This window comes from Lepidochelys kempii, chromosome 3 (genome assembly GCF_965140265.1).
Source record: "Lepidochelys kempii isolate rLepKem1 chromosome 3, rLepKem1.hap2, whole genome shotgun sequence".
In the NCBI taxonomy this organism is placed as follows: domain Eukaryota; kingdom Metazoa; phylum Chordata; order Testudines; family Cheloniidae; genus Lepidochelys; species Lepidochelys kempii.
The window spans coordinates 69,453,052-69,476,685 of NC_133258.1; the positions used below are offsets into that span (position 1 = coordinate 69,453,052).

General features: G+C 41.3%; 1 protein-coding gene across 5 annotated transcripts in view; it reads right to left on the reverse strand.

The window, feature by feature from the left end:
- The window catches only part of BACH2 (BTB domain and CNC homolog 2), a 261,979-nt gene that overhangs the window by 148,991 nt on the left and 89,354 nt on the right, over positions 1–23,634 (reverse strand). The window lies entirely within an intron of this gene.

The following is a 23,634-nucleotide window of genomic DNA, read 5'->3' on the forward strand; positions in this document are numbered from 1 at the left end:
GTCTTTTTGTTCACCACATTGGGCCAAAAGCAGCATGATGGGGAAATTTATAAAATTCTCAAGCCTCCTTTTACAACAAACAACTACAAATCTAACTACACCCAGGAACAAAGAATAAAGGATTTTATGCATCAAAGAAGCCAGCAAGCTACCAAGCCTCACATCTGCTGTTGTAAAGAACATAAATGCTTATAGAGAAAGTGCAGGAGGGTTGCTTGGAATTGGAGACAGTTGAAATTCTTTTAATTTCAAAAACGGATGAATTTTTTGTGAAAAATATTTGCGATTTTCTAACCATTGCATGTAGACCAAGTTGAAATTTTTTCCAACATTAAGAATTTAAATAAAAATGATGTTGAAAATTAGCAAGACATTTTTACTGTTTTTCAGCCAGCTTAGCCTAGAATGTTCTGAAATAATAGAGAGATGAAATGCAAACTTCATTACAGTCAATGGCAAAACTCCTACTGACTTCAGTGGGGCCAGGATTTTATGACTTGTGTTTAGATTAAAATATACTAAACAAAGAGAAAAAGATTCCCACAGTATTCTTGCCAGCAAGTTAAAGTAGTATGTGCCAGATGAATGGACTATAAGGTGGATAGAAAGGTGGCTAGATCGTCGGGCTCAACAGGTAGTGATCAATAGCTCCATGTCTACTTGGCAGGCGGTATCAAGTGGAGTGCCCCAAGGGTCGGTCCTCAGGCCGGTTTTGTTCAATAACTTCATTAATGATCTGGAGGATGGCGTGGATTGCACCCTCAGCGAGTTTGCAGAGGATACTAAACTGGGAGGAGAGGTAGATACGCTGGAGGGTAGGGATAGGATACAGAGGGAGCTAGACAAATTAGAGGATTGGGCCAAAAGAAATCTGATGAGGTTCAACAAGGACAAGTGCAGAGTCCTGCACTTAGGACGGAAGAATCCCAAGGACTGCTACAGACTAGGGACCAAACGGCTAGGCAGCAGTTCTGCAGAAAAGGACCTAGGGGTTACAGTGGACAAGAAGCTGGATATGAGTCAGTGTGTCCTTGTTGCCAAGAAGGCTAACGGCATTTTGGGATGTATAAGTAGGGGCATTGCCAGCAGATCGAGGGACGTGATCGTTCCCCTCTATTTGACATTGGTGAGGCCTCATCTGGAGTACTGTGTCCAATTTTAGGCCCCACACTACAAGAAGGATGTGGAAAAATTGGAATGAGTCCAGCAGAGGGCAACAAAAATGATTCATTTGCAAATTGGATACTATTAATTTAGGCTTAAATAGAGACTGGGAGTGGCTAAGTCATTATGCAAGGTAGCCTATTTCCCCTTGTTTTTTCCTAACCCCCCCCCCCCTCCAGACGTTCTGGTTAAACTTGGATTTAACCTTGGAGAGTGGTCAGTTTGGATGAGCTACTGCCAGCAGGAGAGTGAGTTCGTGTGTGTGTGTGTGTGTGTTTCGGGGGGGGGGGGCGGGTGAGAGAGCCTGGATTTGTGCTGGAAATGGCCCACCTTGATTACCATGCACGTTGTAGGGAGAGTGGTCACTTTGGATGAGCTATTACCAGCAGGAGAGTGAGTTTGTGTGTGTATTGGGGTGGGGGGGGGAGAAAACCTGTATTTGTGCTGGAAATGGCCCACCTTGATTATCATGCACATTGTAGGGAGAGTGGTCACTTTGGATAAGCTATTACCAGCAGGAGAGTGAGTTTATGGGTGGGGGTGGGGGTGGAGGGTGAGAAAACCTGGATTTGTGCTGGAAATGGCCCAACTTGATGATCACTTTACATAAGCTATTACCAGCAGGACAGTGGGGTGGGAGGAGGTATTGTTTCAAGGTCTCTGTGTGAATATAATGTCTTCTGCAGTTTCCATGGTATGCATCCGATGAAGTGAGCTGTAGCTCACGAAAGCTCATACTCAAATAAATTGGTTAGTCTCTAAGGTGCCACAAGTACTCCTTTTCTTTTTGCGAATACAGACTAACACGGCTGTTACTCTGAAAAATGATTAGGGGACTGGAACACATGACTTATGAGGAGAGGCTGAGGGAACTGGGATTGTTTAGTCTGCGGAAGAGAAGAATGAGGGGGAATTTGATAGCTGCTTTCAACTACCTGAAAGGGGGTTCCAAACAGGATAGATCTAGACTGTTCTCAGTGGTAGCAGATGACAGAACAAGGAGTAATGGTCTCAAGTTACAGTGGGGGAGGTTTAGCTTGGATATTAGGAAAATCTTTTTCACTAGGAGAGTGGTGAAGCACTGGAATGCTTTACCTAGGGAGGTGGTGGAATCTCCTTCCTTTGAAGTTTTTAAGATCAGGCTTGACAAAGCCCTGGCTAGGATGATTTAGCTGGGGATTGGTCCTGCTTTGAGCAAGGGGTTGGACTAGATGACCTCCTGAGGTCCCTTCCAACCCTGATATTCTATGAAAAAAGAGGTACCATTGTTGATAAAAGTCAGAAAGTTGGGGGTTTTTTTACAGCTATGTTCTTTAATTGTTATTCGTGTTAGCAATTCAGCAATTAGGCAAATTAATGCAAATATGTATACTCGCCATGTTGGGAGGTTACTGTTGCTTGGTTTATTTAAATCTGTCAGTTTATGTCTGAATAATCGCTTTCGGTCTTATTTGTGAAATTAATGTGAATTCTTACAAAAGGGACTTGCTATGGAATTACCAATCAAACTGACATTTACAAAAACAAATCTACTTTCAAACTGAGAAGCCAAAAAAATAGAAAATTAAAAAACCCATGGCCATCTGTCAGTCATGACATTCTTCCTGTAATTTTGGAAAAGCAGGTACAGACCAAATTTCTGGTAGTTACAGTGATTAATAACATGAAGTGACACAGTATTCATTCATGAGGTGCATCATAGTCCTTGAAGCTGTTTCCGTAGAAACTCAAGAATTCAAGTGATACCGAGATGCTTCATGACTCAGCAGAAAAATGCTAAAAGTGGGTGCTAATCTGTTGCAGGCAGCAAAGGATGATTTTATCAGGCATTTCAAACAGAAAATCCTGAACAAGATTCAGCAGATGTGAACTTATACTGAACTTCTACTCACACCAAGATTTAAAAGAGGCTTTGCTACATTGATACAGCAATATTTTGCTCAAATGCGTCTGAGACTTTTAATTCTATATACAGGATAAAATGTTTGCCTAACACTGGGACTTTTGCTGCTGTGTAAGATGTGGCCCCCCTAGGGAATCCCTGGCTCCTCAGCTCCCATTTCAGCTACTGAGCCATGCACAGCATGCTTGTCCTTCTTTCTTTCTGCAGCTTGGCCTATATCTAGCACTATATTCTGCGCAGTTCCTCCTTCCTGATGGCCAAGAAGTGAAACTGTTCCTTGCTCAGACTTAATGTGGCTAGTCAAGTCCAGGACCAGGCAGGCATCCTCTTGTTCCCTGACCTTCTTGGACTGTAGTGAACCCCTTATTCCATCTGCAACATATCACCTCCTATTGCTGAACTGCTACTGCCAATACTACTGCCATAATGAGCCCAGGAAAGAGGAGACAATACCACACAGTCCATATTAGATTTTCACCCATCCATTTTGTCTGTGGCTGCAACTCCTTAAATGCTTTAAGTCCTTTTTAAAAATAAATGACTAGATCCCCATCCACATGCAGATACTGGTCTAAGGGCATATGACTTCAGATGAATTTTTGGAAGTTTTAACCCTATGTAAGCGTTCTAAAAAAGGGGGCTTAGTGACCACCTTTAGTTACCATACTCATTTAAAAGAGGGAAGGTGATGTCCTAGTTCAAAACGTATTTTCTAACTTTTGCAGCTGAATCTGATGATCTAGGAACTTTTATTAAGATTCCTTACTCCTTTAGCTGAATCAGACACAACAGCCTTCATTTCTATAGCACTGAAAACAAGCAATCAATAAATACAGATACATTCCAGATTCCAAAAAGACTAAAGCTGACCCCCATCTAATCTAACTGTCTTGGGTGTGTAGAAACAAAGTTTACTATCAGACATTTTTAGGGCTATGGGTCTGAAAGTCAAGGTTCCCCGACACTAGCCACACCTGCTTACTTAACATGAAACACTAGCTGACTGTGTGAGGAAAACCCAAATCCCAAGTGTCAGGGATTAACTGATTGGGCTGGAAGAAATAAAAGCACTTCATATTTCTGCCGTTCTACCTCGAATACATTTTGTTATAGTCAATGAGTTGTTCTGCCTTTTTTTTTTTTCTTAAAACAACTCTTTTCTTTTCTTAAAACAACTCTTTTCTGACAACTCACACCGTACCAAAAGTTGCTCACACTGCAGAAAATGTTTGTGACTCACAACTGATGTTCAAAATTAATTCACAGCAGCAGCAGCAGCTGCAGAGAGCTTTGACAAACTGTGTCATGTGTTGACAGAGACATAAATTGTTAGTTAAAAAAAAGTTACACTTTGTCTCTTCAGCCACCTCACAGTTAACACTAGGGATGGGTGCAAACCCTCAAATTTGCGAAGTTTGAGGGTTTGCAAGTTTCACAAATATCTGGGCTTCACAAAACATGTTGACCTGTGACACTTATTTCCCTGTCAGTTAAACTTGTGCTTATTTTCATGGAGATTCAATTTTTAAAAAATTCTTTACTACCTTCCAAGAAGCTTGTGCTATGTAAACAATGAAGAATGCTATGAAAAATAACCTCACATGATGCTCATGCTCTCCTACCTCCAAGCACATTTAGACCTGACCAGTGAAAAATATTCTATATTAACTGTTCATGGCCATGGAAACCAACCAACCACCCACTTTAAAGGGAAAGATAAATCTTACAACAGACGCTTTTGTTGTTTCTAATCACAGTCTAGCTCGTACGTGATATCACAAGTGAATACATTTTCCTACTGAGAATACTTCTGTAAGGTTCCATGTGGAAAAAAAGATTATGGTCAAAACTGATTCATCAGTATTTAAGATGTTTATTGTTTATCAGTACCTAGCACACTGTAGCAGATTATAAATAATGTGTCTTGTTTATGTCTGGATAAATCTGTCTTGTTTACACATTTGATTCAGTAACAAGGCAACACTGCTCCTCATTGAAATGTGAGAAGTGTTCGCCTGCTGAAATGCTAACTAAGGGTAGGTCTACACTACGGGGCGGGGGGGGGGGGGGGGGGAATCAATCTAAGCTACGCAATTTGAGTTACATCAGTAGCGTAACTCACGTCGATGTAGCTTAGATCTACTTACCGCAGGGCCCACACCACGCTGGGTTGACGGGAGAAACTCTCCCGTCAACTCCCCTTACTCTTCTTGTTCAGGTGGAGTACCGGAGTTGACTGGAGAGCGATCGGCAGTCAATTTAGCAGGTCTTCACTAAACCCACTAAATCAACCCGCGGTGGATCTATCGCCGCAGCGTCGATCCTACCGGTAGTGGAGACAAGCCCTAAACTTGCTCCAATGAAGAATAAGGTAAGCCATCAAAAAGAAGATAGGAGAAACAAGAGAACTAAATACATGGATTTCTTTAGTTGAGGGTTAAGTACTTTTAGCTCTGCTCCTCACCACACGCAAAAATAAATGCAAAAAAAGCCAAAAGCCTAAAGCAGCAAACAAACCAAAAGCTCAGAGTGGGTACTGAGTGCAGAAAAAACCATGATGGCAAAAGAAGTTAACCCCAGAGTATAACATAGGTAAGTGATCATTCTGTTCATTAGCCAAATCACCTCCACCAGTCTACTCATACATAAATGCAAAAGATAATTTTCAAAATGCAAGATGTTCCACATTTTCTGGAAGTAATCTGGATGTGCTATGGGGGAATTTAAGAATTCAAAAGTTAAATTTTCAACATCAGGCCAGTATGTACACTGTTTCATTTTTGCTTTCAAGTATTCATATGGACAGCTCACAATATATTTAAGTGGTTAATGTAAGTAACTGCACACCACTGCCGGAATGGCTTGCTCAACATATGGCTGAACAGCAGCAGTAGTGATCTGTGTAAGATTTCTTCAAAAGCTGATGCCTGTGCAATCTTGAGTCCAAACTACTGCTACTACATACTAATAAAACGTTAAGTGGAATGAGATTTCTAATGACCTGTTAACTTGGTCACATTGCACAAACAGTTTGCCTATACCCATTTTTCTTGGGAAATGTAAACCTTATTTAAGTTAACATTATCTTACATACCAAACTATTTTAGCAATGTAGTAGAAGCTCTAACTCCTGATTTTTGAGACTTGATTTCAGGTTGGCACTGCACAAAATCCTAGTATTGCATTGCATGCATAAAGTTGATTTGCACACACACAGCCACTCCTACTTGCACACAACCTGTATATGCTCCAGTAAAGAATTTCTGCACCACCTGAGACCTTATTCTGACAAATGAAATTGATTACTCTTCTAAATCTAATGGAAACAGAGACACTGAGACTACTACTCAGCATTACACATTTACGTCATGCGGGCAAGCTGGACATTATCTGTGCTGCTGACTGAAATGATATAATCCATGCTCAATTAGCTTAGATTGCTTCTCTAAACATAAAGCAATCAAGTGAAAAAAAAGCAACTGCCAAACAGTTATATATGCTTAGAATGCATCACATGAATATACTATACCACTGGGCCCAATCCTTCAGGCTGTGAGGCTGAAACAGAAGACAGTCCAAGTATTAACTAGTCTGCTTCATCAGTTTGCTGGGACTTTCTTTTGTTCTACACAGATGGTAACATTAATTTTCTTCATACTACAAGAAAACTAAAAATCTAAATTATTACATCAAAAATTACCTGAATTATCCAAATTATGGGCCTCTTCTTTCCTGTGCACTTTATTGCCACTGTGGGGGAGGGGTGGAAGATAAACTCCAAATGGGATGAATTTTTGAATACGTTTTTAGTGGAATGTTTGTCTCCTGTTTTTGTCAAAAGATTTTGAAATCTAATTTTTGTTTTTACTCAACTCTACCTATGAGTACTGAGGGATCCACTGGAAGCCAGGTGCTTACATGGATAGTTCCCTTGTTTGTACCACACACCTCTGACAGCTCAACTTCTACAGGAGGAGGGGGATGCCTGTCACTAAAGCTTGTGATGGGGTCAGGGGTTCATCAGCATGGGAGTGGAGACCAAGTAAATTACTAGGGACTAAGTATGAATTAACTCTGCTGCTTTGCCTGCAGGTTGAGGGATGGAGGGAAGGAGGGAATCTGGTAGAAAGTTGGTTGACCCCATAGCCGCACATCCTCCCAATGTTCAGAGCAGTTTCCATGGGGTCAGGAGTACCCCCCGAAGAACACATTCACTTCTGTAGCCCCACGCCCTGGATCCCAGAATCAGAAGGGAACATTTGGATCGTATTCTGCATTCCTCATGACACTCATATTTAAGGTGATAACATACCAGATGTTATCTGGTGAAACATACAGTGAAACATTACCTAGATTTGACATTTATATTGAAAATCAGAAGCCCTATAGTTGAGACAAGTGAATAGAATTCAGCATTATTGCGTATCATTTTTTCAACCTTACAGGAATTAGTGTTCTACTATAACACAAACACTGCAATGCTGATCAGTTTTATCAAAGTTTCCTCACTCCCAAGACAAATGATATCAATGACTATAAAGAAAGTGAGTAATTTCCCTATTTATGCTGTATAATTATCTTCATGTTATTTAAAGGTCACCACTGTCATCAGTGGTACCGTGGAGAGACGTTCCACCCACCAGCAAACAGGAAAGCAGTTAATTTGGACATTCTGATAGAGCTGTCCTCTGGCACTTGAGAGGGGAAAAACTCTTTGTTTTCAACTGAGTGGAGGCTTCAAAACCCTCTTTCATTTCTTAACCTTTAAAAGGACTGTAAGATGCTCAAGCTGGGCTGAACCAAAACTGAACCTTAACCTGTATGGCGTCACATGTGGAAATCACTGGGAAGGGCCTAAAAAAAAAAATCACCCCCTCCACCTCCATGATTCTGAAGTGGCTTTCTGCTACAGAGAAAACACTTAAATGAAGGGAAGGTTGGGTCCCTGTGCATGAAGGGCTGGGGGTGGAAAACAAGTTTTGGTTCAAGTTTCTGTTCAGCCTACCTTGAACATCAGTCCCTTTAAAGTTGAAGAAACTAAACAGGTTTGTGAAACCTTCATTTGGTTGAAAGCCAATGGCTTATTTTCCCGTCATGGGCTGCTCTATCAAAACCTCCAGATGAGCTCTATGTTTGCTGATGGGAAACACAGGAATAGCCATGCTGGATCAGACCCATGGTCCATCTAATCCAGTATCCTGTCTCTGACAGCGCCCACCAGCAGATGCTTCAGGGGATGGTTTAAGAACCATGCAGCAGAAAGATGTGGGATAACCTGCACCCCCCACATCAGGTCTCCTTCCAAACATTTACAGTTAGAAATTGATTTAAACTAAAGCATAAGATTCAATGTATCTTCCAATATTTTGTTAACTTTAATTTTTATGACAGGTTTCAGAGTAACAGCCATTTTAGTCTGTATTCGCAAAAAGAAAAGGAGTACTTGTGGCACCTTAGAGACTAACCAATTTATCTGAGCATAAGCTTTCATGAGCTACAGCTCACTTCATCGGATGCATACTGTGGAAAGTATAGAAGATCTTTTTATACACACAAACCATGAAAAAAATGGGTGTTTGAGAGAAAACCTTTTGTAGTGGTAAACACCCATTTTTTTCATGCTTTGTGTGTATAAAAAGATCTTCTATACTTTCCACAGTATGCATCCGATGAAGTGAGCTGTAGCTCACGAAAGCTTATGCTCAAATAAATTAGTTAGTCTCTAAGGTGCCACAAGTCCTCCTTTTCTTTTAACTTTTATATGGATCATTTATATGGAATATAGATGCATCCCGTAGAATATAACTCATACTAATGAAGGATTATATTTATATGTAGTTTTAATTATGATGTAGGACATATCAGTGATGAAGATGGCCATAAGAATCCAGAGAAAAAGCTATCCTTGTTGGTCTATTGAATCTGTCCAGCCTCGTGTTGAATTTGTGCCTGCAGTGTTCAAACCTAATTAAAATCCTCCAGCTTTGGTAAAGTGTTTGGGTTTTTAAAGGATGAACAAGTGTAGTCCTCAGGTTGCTATCAAACCCAAGCCCTGATCTTGGCATGAACAATGTCAGGCAATTTTATTTTAACCTGATGTGTAAAAACAGAGAACTAATTTAAAAATCGCTGATAAGTCACAAAAGAATTATTAGCCTTAACATCACCAGTTATTGTCAGACACTTCATATGGCTATGTATTTTTGTTCCACTGAAAAAGTTGATTTAAATACTCAGTTCAATAAAAGTCCAGTCTTCCAGGTGAAGTTCTCTCATATAAAATGTACCACCTAGAGCTTTGGAGGCATCACATCACAAAAATCTCTCCTGTAGGACACTGGTGAAAAAGAACCTAGAATTCTGTGTACATTTCTGGACCACTCAACACCAGAAAGTGAACAACAAACTGGACAGAATTTGGAGAAGAGCAAGAAAAAAAAATTAGAAGTGTTTATTAAGAAGAAAAGTTAATACATTAACCTTGTCTCCAGATAAACATTGTATTGTGATCTCTGTGGTTAAACATTTCCAAGGATGCCAACCACTTGGTGACTCACAGAACTTTTATGATGATTTAAGGGAGAATATTTGAACCAGATCATTTTCTACTTCAAGCACGACTGACTCACCTCCAACCTGACTCTAAACCAAGGGAAAGAATCAGTTCTATGGTTTTCAGAGAACTCTCTCACACTTCACACACATATACTGCAACTAGAAATCCCAACATGCAAATTTGATTGGCCCGATCCATTCTTGATCCCTTAATCAACTCTGATTTTCATAGTACATAAGAACATAAGCACATAAGAATGGCCATACTGGGTCAGACCAAAGATCCATCCAGCTCAGTATCCTGTCTACCGACAGTGGCCAATACCAGCTGCCCCAGAGGGAGTGAACCTAACAGGTAATGATCAAATGATCTCTCCCCTGCCATCCATCTCCACCCTCTGACAAACAAAGGCTAGGGACACCATTCCTTACTCATCCTAGCTAATAGCCATTAATGGACTTAACCTCCATGAATTTATCCAGTTCTCTTTTAAACCCTGTTATAGTCCTAGCCTTCACAACCTCCAACCAGCGACCAGCTTGGTTTAACAGTGAAATCCTTGCTCATCTTAAACACAAAAAAGAAGCTTACAAGAAGTGGAAGATTGGACAAATGACCAGGGAAGAGTATAAAAATATTGCTTAGGCATGCAGGAGTGAAATCACGAAGGTCAAATCACACCTGGAGTTGCAGCTAGCAAGAGATGTTAAGAGTAACAAGAAGGGTTTCTTCAGGTATGTTAGCAACAAGAAGAAAGCAAAGGAAAGTGTAGGCCCCTTACTGAATGAGGGAGGCAACCTAGTGACAGAGGATGTGGAAAAAGCTAATGTACTCAATGCTTTTTTTGCCTCTGTCTTCACGAACAAGGTCAGCTCCCAGACTACTGCACTGGGCAGCACAGTATGGGGAGGAGGTGACCAGCCCTCTGTGCAGAAAGAAGTGGTTCGGGACTACTTAGAAAAGATGGACAAGCACAAGTCCATGGGGCCGGATGCACTGCATCTGAGAGTGCTAAAGGAGTTGGCAGATGAGATTGCAGAGCCAGTGGCCATTATCTCTAAGAACTAATGGTAATCGGGGGGAGGTCCCGGACGACTGGAAAAAGGTTAATGTAGTGCCCATCTTTAAAAAAGGGAAGGAGGAGGATCCTGGGAACTACAGGCCAGTCAGCCTCATCTCAGTCCCTGGAAAAATCATGGAGCAGGTCCTCAAGGAATCAATTCTGAAGCACTTAGAGGAGAGGAAAGTGATCAGGAACAGTCAGCATGGATTCACCAAGGGCAAGTCATGCCTGACTAACCTAATTGCCTTCTATGATGAGATAACTGGCTCTGTGGATGAGGGGAAAGCGGTGGACGTGTTGTTCCTTGACGTTAGCAAAGCTTTTGACACGGCCTCCCACAGTATTCTTGCCAGCAACTTAAAGAAGTATGGGCTGGATGAACGTACTATAAGGTGGATAGACAGTTGGCTAGATTGTCAGGCTCAACAGGTAGTGATCAATGGCTCCATGTCTAGTTGGCAGCCGGTATCAAGTGGAGTGCCCCAAGGGTCAGTCCTCAGGCTGGTTTTGTTCAGTATCTTCATTAATGATCTGGAGGATGGTGTCAAGTTTGCAGATGACACTAAACTGGGAGGAGAGGTAGATACGCTGGAGGGTAGGGATAGGATACAGAGGGAGCTAGACAAATTAGAGGATTGGGCCAAAGAAATCTGATGAGGTTCAACAAGGACAAGTGCAGAGTCCTGCACTTAGGACGGAAGAATCCCATGTACCGCTACAGACTAGGGACCGAATGGCTCGGCAGCAGTTCTGCAGAAAAGGACCTAGGTGTTACAGTGGACGAGAAGCTGGATATGAGTCAACAGTGTGCCATTGTTGCAAGAAGGCCAATGGCATTTTGGGATGTATAAGTAGGGCACTGCCAGCAGATCGAGGGACGTTATTGTTCCCCTCTATTCGACATTGGTGAAGCCTCATCTGGAGTACTGTGCCCAGTTTTCGGCCCCACATTACAAGGAGAATGTGGAAAAATTGGAAAGAGTCCAGCAGAGGGCAACAAAAATGATTAGGGGACTGGAACACATGACTTATGAGGAGAGGCTGAGGGAATTGGGATTGTTTAGTCTGCGGAAGAGAAGAATGAGGGGGGATTTGATAGCTGCTTTCAACTACCTGAAAGGGAGTTCCAAACAGGATGGAGCTAGACTGTTCTCAGTGGTAGCAGATGACAGAACAAGGAGTAATGGTCTCAAGTTGCAGTGGGGGGAGGTTTAGGTTGGATATTAGGAAAAACTTTTTCACTAGGAGGGTGGTGAAACACTGGAATGCGTTACCTAGGGAGGTGGTGGAATCTCTTTCCTTAGAGGTTTTTAAGGTCAGGCTTGACAAAGCCCTGGCTGGGATGATTTAGTTGGGGATTGGTCCTGCTTTGAGCAGGGGGTTAGACTAGATGACCTCCTGAGGTCCCTTCCAACCCTGATATTCTATGATTCTATGACTCCTCAGGCAAGGAGTTCCATAGGTTGACTGTGCGCTGTGTGAAGAAGAACTTCCTTTTATTTGGTTTAAACCTGCTGCCCATTAATTTCATTTGGTGGCCTCTAGTTCTTATATTATGGGAACAAGTAAATAACTTTTCCTTATTCACTTTCTCCACACCACTAATGATTTTATCTACCTCTATCATATCCCGCCTTAGTCTCCTCTTTTCCAAGATGAGAAGTCCTAGCCCTTTTAATCTCTCCTCATATGGGACCTGTTCCAAACCCCTAATCATTTTAGTTGCTCTTTTCTGAACTTTTTCGAATGACAGTGTATCTTTTTTGAGATGAGGGGACCACCTCTGTACGCAGTATTCAAGATGTGGGCATACCATGGCTTTATATAAGGGTAATAAGATATTCTCATTATTCTCTATCCCTTTTGTAATGCTTCCTGACATCCCGTTTGCTTTTTTGACTGCTGCTGCAAACTGCGTGGACGTCTTCAGAGAACTATCCACGATGATTCCAAGATCTTTCTCCTGATTAGTTGTAGCTAAATTAGCCCCCATCATCTTGTATGTATAGTTGGGGTTATTTTTTCCAATGTGTATTCCTTTACATTTATCCACATTAAATTTCATTTGCCATTTTGTTGCCCAATCACTTAGTTTTGTGAGATCTTTTTGAAGTTCTTCACAGTCTGCTTTGGTCTTAACTATCTTGAGCAGTTTAGTGTCATCTGCAAACTTTGCCACCTCACTGTTTACCCCTTTCTCCAGATCATTTATGAATAAGTTGAATAGGACTGGTCCTAGGACTGACCCTTTGGGAACACCACTAGTTACCCCTCTCCATTCTGAAAATGTATAATTTATTCCTAGCCTTTGTTCTCTGTCTTTTAACCAGTTCTCAATCCATGAAAGGATCTTCCCTCTTATCCCATAACAACTTAATTTATGTAAGAGCCTTTGGTGAGGGACCTTGTCAAAGGCTTTCTGGAAATCTATGTCCACTGGATCCCCCTTGTGCACATGTTTGTTGAGCCCCTCAAAGATCTCTAATAGATTAGTAAAATATGATCTCCCTTTACAGAAATCATGTTGACTTTTGCGCAACAATTTATGTTCTTCTATGTGTCTGACAATTGTATTCTTTATTATTGTTTCAACTAATTTGCCTGGTACTGACGTTAGACTCACCGGTCTGTTAATTGCCGGGATCACCTCTAGAGCCCTTCTTAAATATTGGCGTTACATTAGCTGTCTTCCAGTCATTGGGTACAGTAGCTGATTTAAAGGACAGGTTACAAACCATAGTTACTAGTTCCACAATTTCACATTTGAGTTCTTTCAGAACTCTTGGGTGAATGCCATCTCGTCCCAGTGACTTGTTACTGTTAAGTTTCTCAATTAATTCCAAAACCTCCTCTAGTGACACTTCAATCTGTGACAATTCCTCAGATTTGTCACCTACAAAAGACGCCTCAGGTTTGGGAATCTCCTTAACACCCTCAGCCGTGAAGACTGAAGAAAAGAATTCATTTAGTTTCTCTGTGATGACTTTATCATCTTTAAGTGCTCCTTTTGTATCTCTATCGTCCTGGGGCCCCACTGGTTGTTTAGCAGGCTTCCTGCTTCTGATGTACCTAAAAAACATTTTGTTATTACCTTCTGAGTTTTTGGCTAGCTGTTCTTCAACTCCTTTTTGGCTTTTCTTATTACATTTTTACATTTAATTTGGCAGTGTTTATGCTCCTTTCTATTTACCTCACTAGGATTGACTGCCACTTTTTAAAAGATGCCTTTTTATCCCTCACTGCTTCTTTTACATGGTTGTTAAGCCACAGTGACTCTTTTTTAGTTCTTTTACTGTGTTTAATTTGGGGTATACATTTAAGTTGAGCCTCCATTATGGTGTCTTTGAAAACTGTCCATGCAGCTTGCAGGGATTTCACTCTAGTCACTGTACCTTTTAATTTCTGTTTAACTAACCTCCTCATTTTTGCATAGTTCCCCTTTCTGAAATTAAATGCGATAGTGTTGGGCTGTTGAGGTATTCTTTCCACCACAGGAATGTTAAATGTTATTATACTATGGTCATTATTTCCTATATATCACTATACAGTAATATAGTTGTAAGCCAAGCAAAATAATTAAAATTGTGAGACTTATCACATCCCAGCAAATGCAAATTTAAAGTAACCTTAAGGGGGGATATATTCCCTCACCATTTTAAAGTAAACTGTCTGCAGATTTGCATGGAAACCTATGAGGAAAACTCAATAAGGTAATTCTTAGGAAAAAAATGGGAATTGTGACATTTAAAAAGCTTTATCTCCTTAGCAATATAGCTACTGATGTTAGCAACACAAGCACAGACAAATCCCATGGATGTAAGCAAGGGTCTCGTGCCCCATGAGGGGACGCAAGGCAAGAATACTTGGTCCCCTAGATAAAGGTAGGAACTGAATTCTCATATGTTTCTTCCCCATCAGGGACATGTTGGTTTGGATTTTATTCAGGTCTGACCCCAAGTGTTTAATTTCAGCTGTCAAAAAACCTGTTTGAATGCCTTGCTCATTACAGAGGCTTGTAAAAATTATTAGGTATGTTACGAGGCATTTCCCTCTGGAGACTAGAAGGGGTGAAGAAAGGGGATGCATAGCGACAGTTTGTGGTTTCTCATGTGGCAATGAAAATAAATAAATAAGAGGAATAGAGGATATAATGTGTTTACATTTCTCATGACAAGCTTCCTGGAGACAGTGAGGTTTACTGCTGCTGAGCTGTCAATTAAACTATAAACTGCTGCTTCATACTACTGGGAGGTCACTGACTGACCTACTTTCAGATGGAGGAGTTCATTTGCTAGTTCTGTACACAATTTTTTTTTTTTCATTAAAGGGCCACTCTCAACAAACCACAAAAAGCCTCAAACAGCCTTTTAAACCAGCTTGGAGGTTTGACTGATGCTGTGTTAGGGTAAGATATTACATAGCCTGGCTCAAGGCCCATTTCCTCAGTCTGCTTATTGTTTTGGAAAAATCCATACTGAATTTTTTTTAAAATGAGGTCATGCTGCCATTACATTTTCTGCACTGAACTCTTGCATTGCACCAATACCAATCCTAACCCTACACCCACTGCAGACATAGAGATGCACACTCAGCTCTTCTCCTAAACGGTTCTTGAAATACCAAATAGGCAGAACCAAAATGAGAGTGTTATGGGATCAAGACACAGCTATTAATAGAAAACAAAACTGTGTAGGTGAAACATACATCTGCTTAAATCATTCTAAGTAGCTACTGATCTGATCACATGTTGGAAATTGCTTACAGCAAAGGCTTGTACATGTTGGGAGAGGACAGCAGTGGAGAGAGATGAAACCAAAGAATGACAGGACTCTTCTTCCAGAAGTATACATCAAAGGAAGTGCCACATATTGCTCTATTCACTGAATGGCTACGTATGGGTAGACTGATAATCTACTACTATTACTGAGATACCTCTCCCCCTTGAAATAAAACCTGGATCAGATGCAGCTTTTTGACAGTGCTTCCAGGTACCTTGATAAGGAAATCAAAAGCTAACTTTAAAAATAACTTTAGCAGTATATAATCAAAGCTTCACTGCTCGTTGGACAAAGCTCCCAAATCTTCTCAAGTGTAACTGAAAAGAGACAATAAGTCAGAAAAAGTCAGTCTAACAATGGAGTGAGACACAATTATTCTGTGGTTAAGGCTCTGGCCTGGGACTCAAGAGATCAGGGTCCAATTCCTAGCCATCTTATGAACTCCCTGTGTGACCCTGGGCAAAGCACTTAAACTCTGTGTCTCAATTCTCCATCTCTAAAATGGAAATCATACTCCTTTTCTCCCACTCTTTTGATTGCAAGATCTTCAGGGCTGGGACTGTTTCTGTGTATTTGTACAGTGCCTAGCACTCCAACGCCCCAGTCACAGTTGGGGCCTCCAGGCACTACCCCAAAACAAACATATAATACAACCAAGCAGAAGATCCATTATCATTTTGTATGCCATTTGCTTATTCCTGGACCTGAAGGAGCTACACTATGTAAATTCAACAGTTTCAATTCCAAGGGGGGGGGGTGCACCCCCACATTAGAAGGTAAGGTGGATGGCTATCATAGGTCCATGTCAGACCCTCATGGTTGCCTCAAGAGAAAACTTATTAAAAGACCGTGCAGATGCCACTGCTATAATACAGAAGAAAGCTGACCAAACAACCTGTACTTATTGGTAATAATTAGTTTCTTATTTCTGAAGATCCCATTATGCCACAGATGGAAAATTTCCTCCCGTAAATTTCTTAAACAACTTTCCCATAAAACACACATTACAAACAAAAAATAATAGGAAGATGTAGGGGGAAAAGGAAAACATTTATTCACTTAAATCAGAGGCTCAAAACTATTAAACAAGCCATTTAACCCTCTTCCCCTCATTCCTGTCTTAATCATTTCCAAGTCTCTCAACAATCAACCATTTTGGGGATTCACTACTGTGAAATCTCAGCAGTATTCTTCAGCTGAAAAGGCACTCCAACACCAATGAAGTTTCCCTGTATGTTGCACCCAAATTTTGAATTTATAAAAAATGCTGTGATTTGTCAGACTTCAACAACCCTTTACCTCCAAAGTTACCCAGAAAAGACAACAGAAGTATCTGGGACATGTGTCCAGAATGCCTTGGCAGCTGTGTCATTGGGCACCTGGAGGAACATTCAAAAAGGACCAACTGAAAGAGTCCCTGTGTCAAACTCTACTCAGAGAGGGAAACTTTATGGGATTTAAAGGACACGAAAAAAGCAGTGCAGGATAGACAGGGATGGCAGAGCCTTGTTCATGCCCTAAGCAACATCTGATGACATAGGAAGAATTCAGATAGCACATATTCTTAACTCAGATATCATCTTATGATGTAGTGTGGTATAAAGGCTTTAATAGTATGAGTTTTAGGTGACCATACGACTCATAAGCAGCAAATCCATAAATGAATTATGCAAGTCATTTGAAAGAGTGTCAATAAAACCTTAACATCATATCATACCAACACATATTATGCATATGCAACATTTCACAGACTTTTTTTAAAGAATATTTTAGAGCATTTTCCATAATTTAATTATTACTCTTTTTCTGACTTTCCCCCTATAGTGCAGGAGGTCCAACTGCACATGCCTCAGAGCAACATAAAGATAACTTATAAAAATGTTATAATCTCTAAAAGTTACAGAAAAGCTATTTTAGGTAAATCATATCTCAATTTCAAAGTCCACTTCCTTAGGACCCTCAAGGGCTAAGAACAAGTGTTGTCTCTGCTTATGTCTCACTGAAAAGCGAAGATACTTCACCTTCCAGCTGCACAAGGCTCCTGATTGCAGTACTTAATTATCAGAGCCTGCTCCAGGGCTGAATATTATCTTTCCTTAGCTATGAGATGCTGGTAGGAAAGTGTGTCCACACGCTTGTGGGAAGGGTGAAGCAGAGGGATTCCATATTTTGAGGAAAAGAGAGGACATTTAGGTTTTCCATTAATTTGTTTTCAGAATGATAGCTATCAGGAGTACTACTGGCAGAGACTGATTAGTGGGCAGAGTGTAGGTGAGGTGGTCAGCCATGCCTGAAAAATGTAATTTTATGTTTAGCACTGCAATATAGTAGACAAATGTCAACATCACATAGGAGGTGTACATTTGTATCTACTGATTCACACCCCACAGGTGATGGCAGTATTTATATAACTGCACACTTGGCTGCCTTGCTTGCACTCTTCTCACCAGTCCATCTCCCACCCCTTAGTCCAACATTCTAAAATCCTGAGTAGCTCCTGACTATTGCCATTTGAAACACGTAAATTAGCCTGTAAGCTCCTCATGGCAGTCATTATAATTTCATATAGTGCATAGCACAATAGGACCTTGACCTGGCTGGCTTCTACGCACTATTGCAGGGATCCGCAAAGTTTGGCATGTGACCCACCAGGGTAAGCCCCCTGGCGGGCCTGGCCGGTTTGTTTACCTGCTGCGTCCGCAGGTTCAGCTGATTGCGGCTCCCACTGGCCACGGTTCGCGCCTCCAGGCCAATGGGACTGCGGGAAGCGGCAGCCAGCACATCCCTTACATTTTAAGGGAATTTTAGAAATAGCTAACAGTTACTAGCTAGGTTTGACTATATCACACTTGCCAACTGTGGGGTTCTTGTACCTTTCACTGAAGCATCTAGAGCTGGCTTTGAATAGAGAGTATACTGCAGTGGTGCACAAACTTTTCCAGTCACCTCCGGCCGCCCTTACCATTACCGGAATCTTTCCACGCCCCACCCTCCATTACTGCACAGCCAAGGCTTCCTCAGCATCGGCGCTTGGGCTGAAGGTGGAGCTGGGGATGGGGGAGGAACCGGGGCTAGAAACAAAGCTGGTCTGTGAGTGGAGAGGGAATGAGGGCAGAGCAGGGGGCAGAGTGGAGCTGGTCTGGTCTGGGGGCTGAACAGGGTTGGGGGAGGAGCTGATCTGGGGGCGGGGTGGAGTGGGGCTAGAAGCATGCCACTCCCTGCCTATGCCCTATGGGGGCTGCGTTGGAGCTGGTCTGGGAGCGGAGCAGGAGACAAAGTGGAGCTGGGCCTGGAGGTAGAACAGGACTGAACCAGGATGGGGGAGGAGCTGGTTTGGTGCCAGAGAAGGCTGGAAGTGTGGCACCTGTCTATGCCCCACCATGAGGGCTGGCCCAGGCCCTACTGTGCACCCCTTCTCTCAAATGTTCTCATACATCCCTTTAGGAAGGCCTGCCCCTCAGCTTGGGGACCACTAGTATACTGTGACGAGATGGACCATGCGTCTGACCCAATAGAAAAGGAGTACTTGTGGCACCTTAGAGACTAACCAATTTATTTGAGCATGAGCTTTCGTGAGCTACAGCTCACAGCTCACGAAAGCTCATGCTCAAATAAATTGGTTAGTCTCTAAGGTGCCACAAGTACTCCTTTTCTTTTTGCGAATACAGACTAACACGGCTGTTACTCTGAAACCTGACCCAACAGAGCAATTCCTGTGTTCTTTTGTTTCCTCTTCCTCTGAGCCATGTGCAGTTGAACCTCTACTACTAAGGGAACCCAGGTTTATAAATAATAAATAAAAGGATAAAAAATAATTTTAAAAAAATGTAGAACCCTGAAACATTTTTCCATAAAATAGAAGTTACATAATGAAATGAAATACTTTTACAGGCACTGACTTGGGATGACCCACATAACTCACCCTCTTCTTTGCCACTTGTGATCACAAACTCATGGCGATAAAACCTTTTAATCATCCCCCCTCCCAACATGGGCACACTCTCTTGCTTTATGTATACAAGCACCTAGATTTTAGGATTGACACCACTTATTATAGCAACAACAACAACAAAAATACCATCTTGACAGACACATCGACTACGGTCTCAAATGCAACTAAAAATCTGCAATCCTTGCTTCCAATGAGCACTATGCTTCATTCGTTAGCTTTATATCCAAGTTTTCTGGACTCCCAGGTAAGTTTAGGTTTCACAGAGGAAGCCACTTAGAAATGCATACATGTAACTCCAGTGCTCAGCTGGAGCACAATCTACAATTTCGAAGGGTTTCCTTTATTGGTGTCCCAGGTAAGCATGGCCCCAGCTTTCCCAGCTGCGACTGCAAGACAGGAGGTTGAAATCAAGAATCGTGACAAGATAGCATGTACTTCAATATTGATGCAAGAACTTCTGTCTATAGAGTGCATCAAGCCAAAATATAAAAGGTCTGCCAGAACCAACCTTCATTTTTCCAACACACACCACCGGGATGTACAAAATCATCAGACAGGATTAGAATAGATCTTAGTCCATATTTTGGGGCGGAGGGAAGAGGCAAATAATGTAACTTGGAGCACAGAATAAAATGAGGAATCTCTTTTAAACAGAAAAGGTGCTGCAGGAGACTGACCAGGGAAACCGATATGGGCTTTATTACACACACAGTTTAAACCCTCCACACCGATGTGTAAGTGTGGCGGGAACATCAAAAAAGATGGTGCTGTTTAAATGGCATTTCTGAAGTAATAAAAGACAAGTCAAAGGAGGTCACGTCATTCCTTGGTATGGCTGACTGAATTATCATATCAAGCAAGAATAATAATCCTTCCTGAAAGGGTGCAATGCACAGAAACAGCAATGCCAGCAAACTAGATTCCAAAGGTTTAGGTTATGACAAGATATTGAGGAAGTTAGATCCCTAACAGGTTAAAAATAGATAAACTGCAATAACTGAAATATACAAAATAATAGAAATGCTACCGCATCAAAATAAACTCTTCACTTGCCAACACAACTGAAAACTGCATGGAGGGGGCGTATTTTGGACTGAGAGTTCAGCTAAAAGGAACAGTGCATGTGTGCTGCAGAACACATAGAGAGTAGATTTTGGGAAAGTGCTCTCAAGCCATAAGGACTCGTTTTAGAAGGTCATGTTCTGAATAAGGAGAGCAACAATGAATGAAGTAAAACAGGGCAGGCAAGAAACCCATGGTGCTGCATGGATTTTCTTTTTAAAAATTTGATGCTCTTTGAAACTATTTTCTTCAGCTTCCCCATGTCTTTTTCAGATGCTCCCTGCTCTCATGCGGCTTCCCTTCAGATATCTCCCTCACTCTCATGTAGTTTACCCCATCTACTCTCTCACTGCTTCCTAACAATCTCATTTTTACAGATTCTCTCTTCAAAGCTTGACCCCTACCAGAAGCCACCCACATAAATATGCAACAGAAACAGTCTACTAAAAGCTATTCTTTTCCCAATCAATGGAAACATAACTGACACGAGGTCACCGGTAATTGAACGATCTTACTAGGGCTATGGATACCAACTGAGTCAGTATCATCGTGCAGACCTAAGAATGAGCAGGGAACAATGGCCCAATTGTCAATTTTCTATTCTCAAGGCCATTTCTATTTGTGTCTATTCAGAAAAATACAAGAAATACAGCTCTTTCAAATTGGAATTAAATATACCTATAGAAAACTAAAAATAAAGTAAGATTCTGCATTCTTAACCGTTTCCCTTGGAATGCAACTAGAATACAGAACTAGTTAACCTCAGCTCATACACTATTAGCAATAAATGGATCGTGGCCAAATACTATGCACAGATTGGCCTCCATTGTAATATACCTAATATACCATGAGTGTCCCGAATACAAACTATTGCCCAAAATGCTTTTCAGGATTGAATTCAAGTTAATGATCACTATATGTTTATGGTATAGCCCAGGGATCGGCAACCTTTGGCACGCGGCCTGTCAGGGAAATCCGCTGGCAGGCCAGGATGGTTTGTTTACCTGCAGCGTCCACAGGTTCAGCTGATTGCAGTTCCCACTGGCTACGGTTCGCTGTTCAAGGCCAATAGGGGCTGAGGGAAGTGGCGCGGGCCGAGGGACCTTCGGAACGTGGCCCGTTAGGGAAGTCCGCTGACGGGCCATGTGCCAAGGTGGCCGATCCCCAGTATATAAAAAAATGCTTGAAAATGTGAGGTGAACATAATCAATGACAGAAATAATTCCAAGAGGCATGTGACATCTTATTCATCTTAACCCTGAAATGTGCTGCCACCTCAAGGAGGGGTGAGGCAATCAGTAGGGGGTTGGGCTATGAGAGGTCCCACATTTTCTTAATTCAACTCTGAGTTAATAGCAAAGCTGATGTTTTGGTACACACCTGATGTTTTGGTACACACAAAATGAATGATTATCCTTGCAAGTAACATTTGTATTATCGAGTGTGGTATGTGCAAGGGCATATTTTTCAGGCATCAACTTACATTTGGCCCTTTCAGGTGAACAAATTAAAGCGGGCTAATTGTTAGGCTAATAACACAGGAACAGAAAAATAAAGACACACAGGTGAGGGAGAAAATATATAGTTTAAGTTGACATTTGAAATGTGACAGAGAACTCATGGGGCAGAGAGAGATACAGAAATGTTACTTGGAACAATGGGAACTGCAGAGGAGAAGGTGATGGGATTGAGAAGATACAGTAAAGAGACTGATATAAGACAAGTGGAAGGAGAAGAGCTCAGAAGACAAGAGACCATGCTCAAGAAGGAGCTTACATCAAGGCTATAAAGGGTTTTAAAAACAAAAGCAGGGTTGAAAAGCAGAATTTTGAACTGGATCCTGAAATTACTGGCTCCCCAGCCAATGGATCTGTCTGTCATTGTTAGATTGTAAGCTCTTCCAGATAAAGACTTGTCTTCACTTGGGTTTTACAGGACTCAGCACAATGGGGTCCTGATCATGACTGGGGCATTTGGGTGTTACTGCAATGTAAGTGACAGATACTATTTACTGAGTAACACAAAAGAACATAGCAATAATTTCTGAGCAATGCTCCAACATAGTCCCTTTGGCTTTATTTTATTTAAGCAAGAAACAGTGCCCTGTTTTAAAAAATTAAACAGGATTTGCTTAAATAAAGTAATACATATATTTGTCAGTATAGACAGAATCGAAAGATCAGCTGGTTTCAGTTAATTTATTTGTTTAGCAGGTACATCATTCTCTTTCTGACAGAAAAGTCTTTCGATGGTTAATTACATCAACTGGGAAAAATGAAAAAAAAGACTAAATAATTGCTGACTATAATTTGGGCCTTAAATAATAAAGCAATTAATGGCATTTTAGCAGGAGCACATTCTTGTCTCCGGAAATAAATCCATATTTCATCTCTTATAAATTGCTTGGTCAGCTTCAAATGAGCACAGTATTAATCTCTTTCCCATGCTGCTACAATTATCTATGATAAAGAAAGGAGGCCGAAGGTAATCCTGTGTTCTGTATGCACTGACACATCATTTTCATGGTACAGTATACTAATTTATTTCCAACAGAATAAACCTCGTGTAGTCCTCCTACACTGCTTGTGTGTCTGAGCACGCACCCCCACCCCATAGACACACCTATCCCCAATTAGCACTAAGATTGTAGGACTGGCAGGTGCAGCACATACAAACCATGCACAGTGGAATTTTGATGTCTATTGCATATTTCACTAATGGTGCAGCTGTGAAAATAGACAGTCACTCTATAATTAAGACATATTTTTATTCTGCCCCACCCTCAGACTCTGGCAAGCAATTCAGTCATTGGAGATAGTACATTCACATAATTCTTTATCATTTCAAATTAAGCCTTTCAGTTTGCATCTAATCTATACAAATGCCTAAAGGAACACTGTCAATTTAAGAATCATATAGCGTAGTGGTTCTCAAATTTTTGTACTGCAAGTCTCTGAGTGCAACCACCCCCTACCCCTTATAAATTAAAAAACTTTTTAATATATTTAACACCATTATAAATGCTGGATGCAAAGCGGGGTTTGGGGAGGAGGCTGACAACTCACAACCCCACATGTAATAACCTCACAACCCCTGTGGGGTCCCGACCCCCAGTTTGAGAACCCCTAATATAGTGTAAACTAACATTTCTTTACC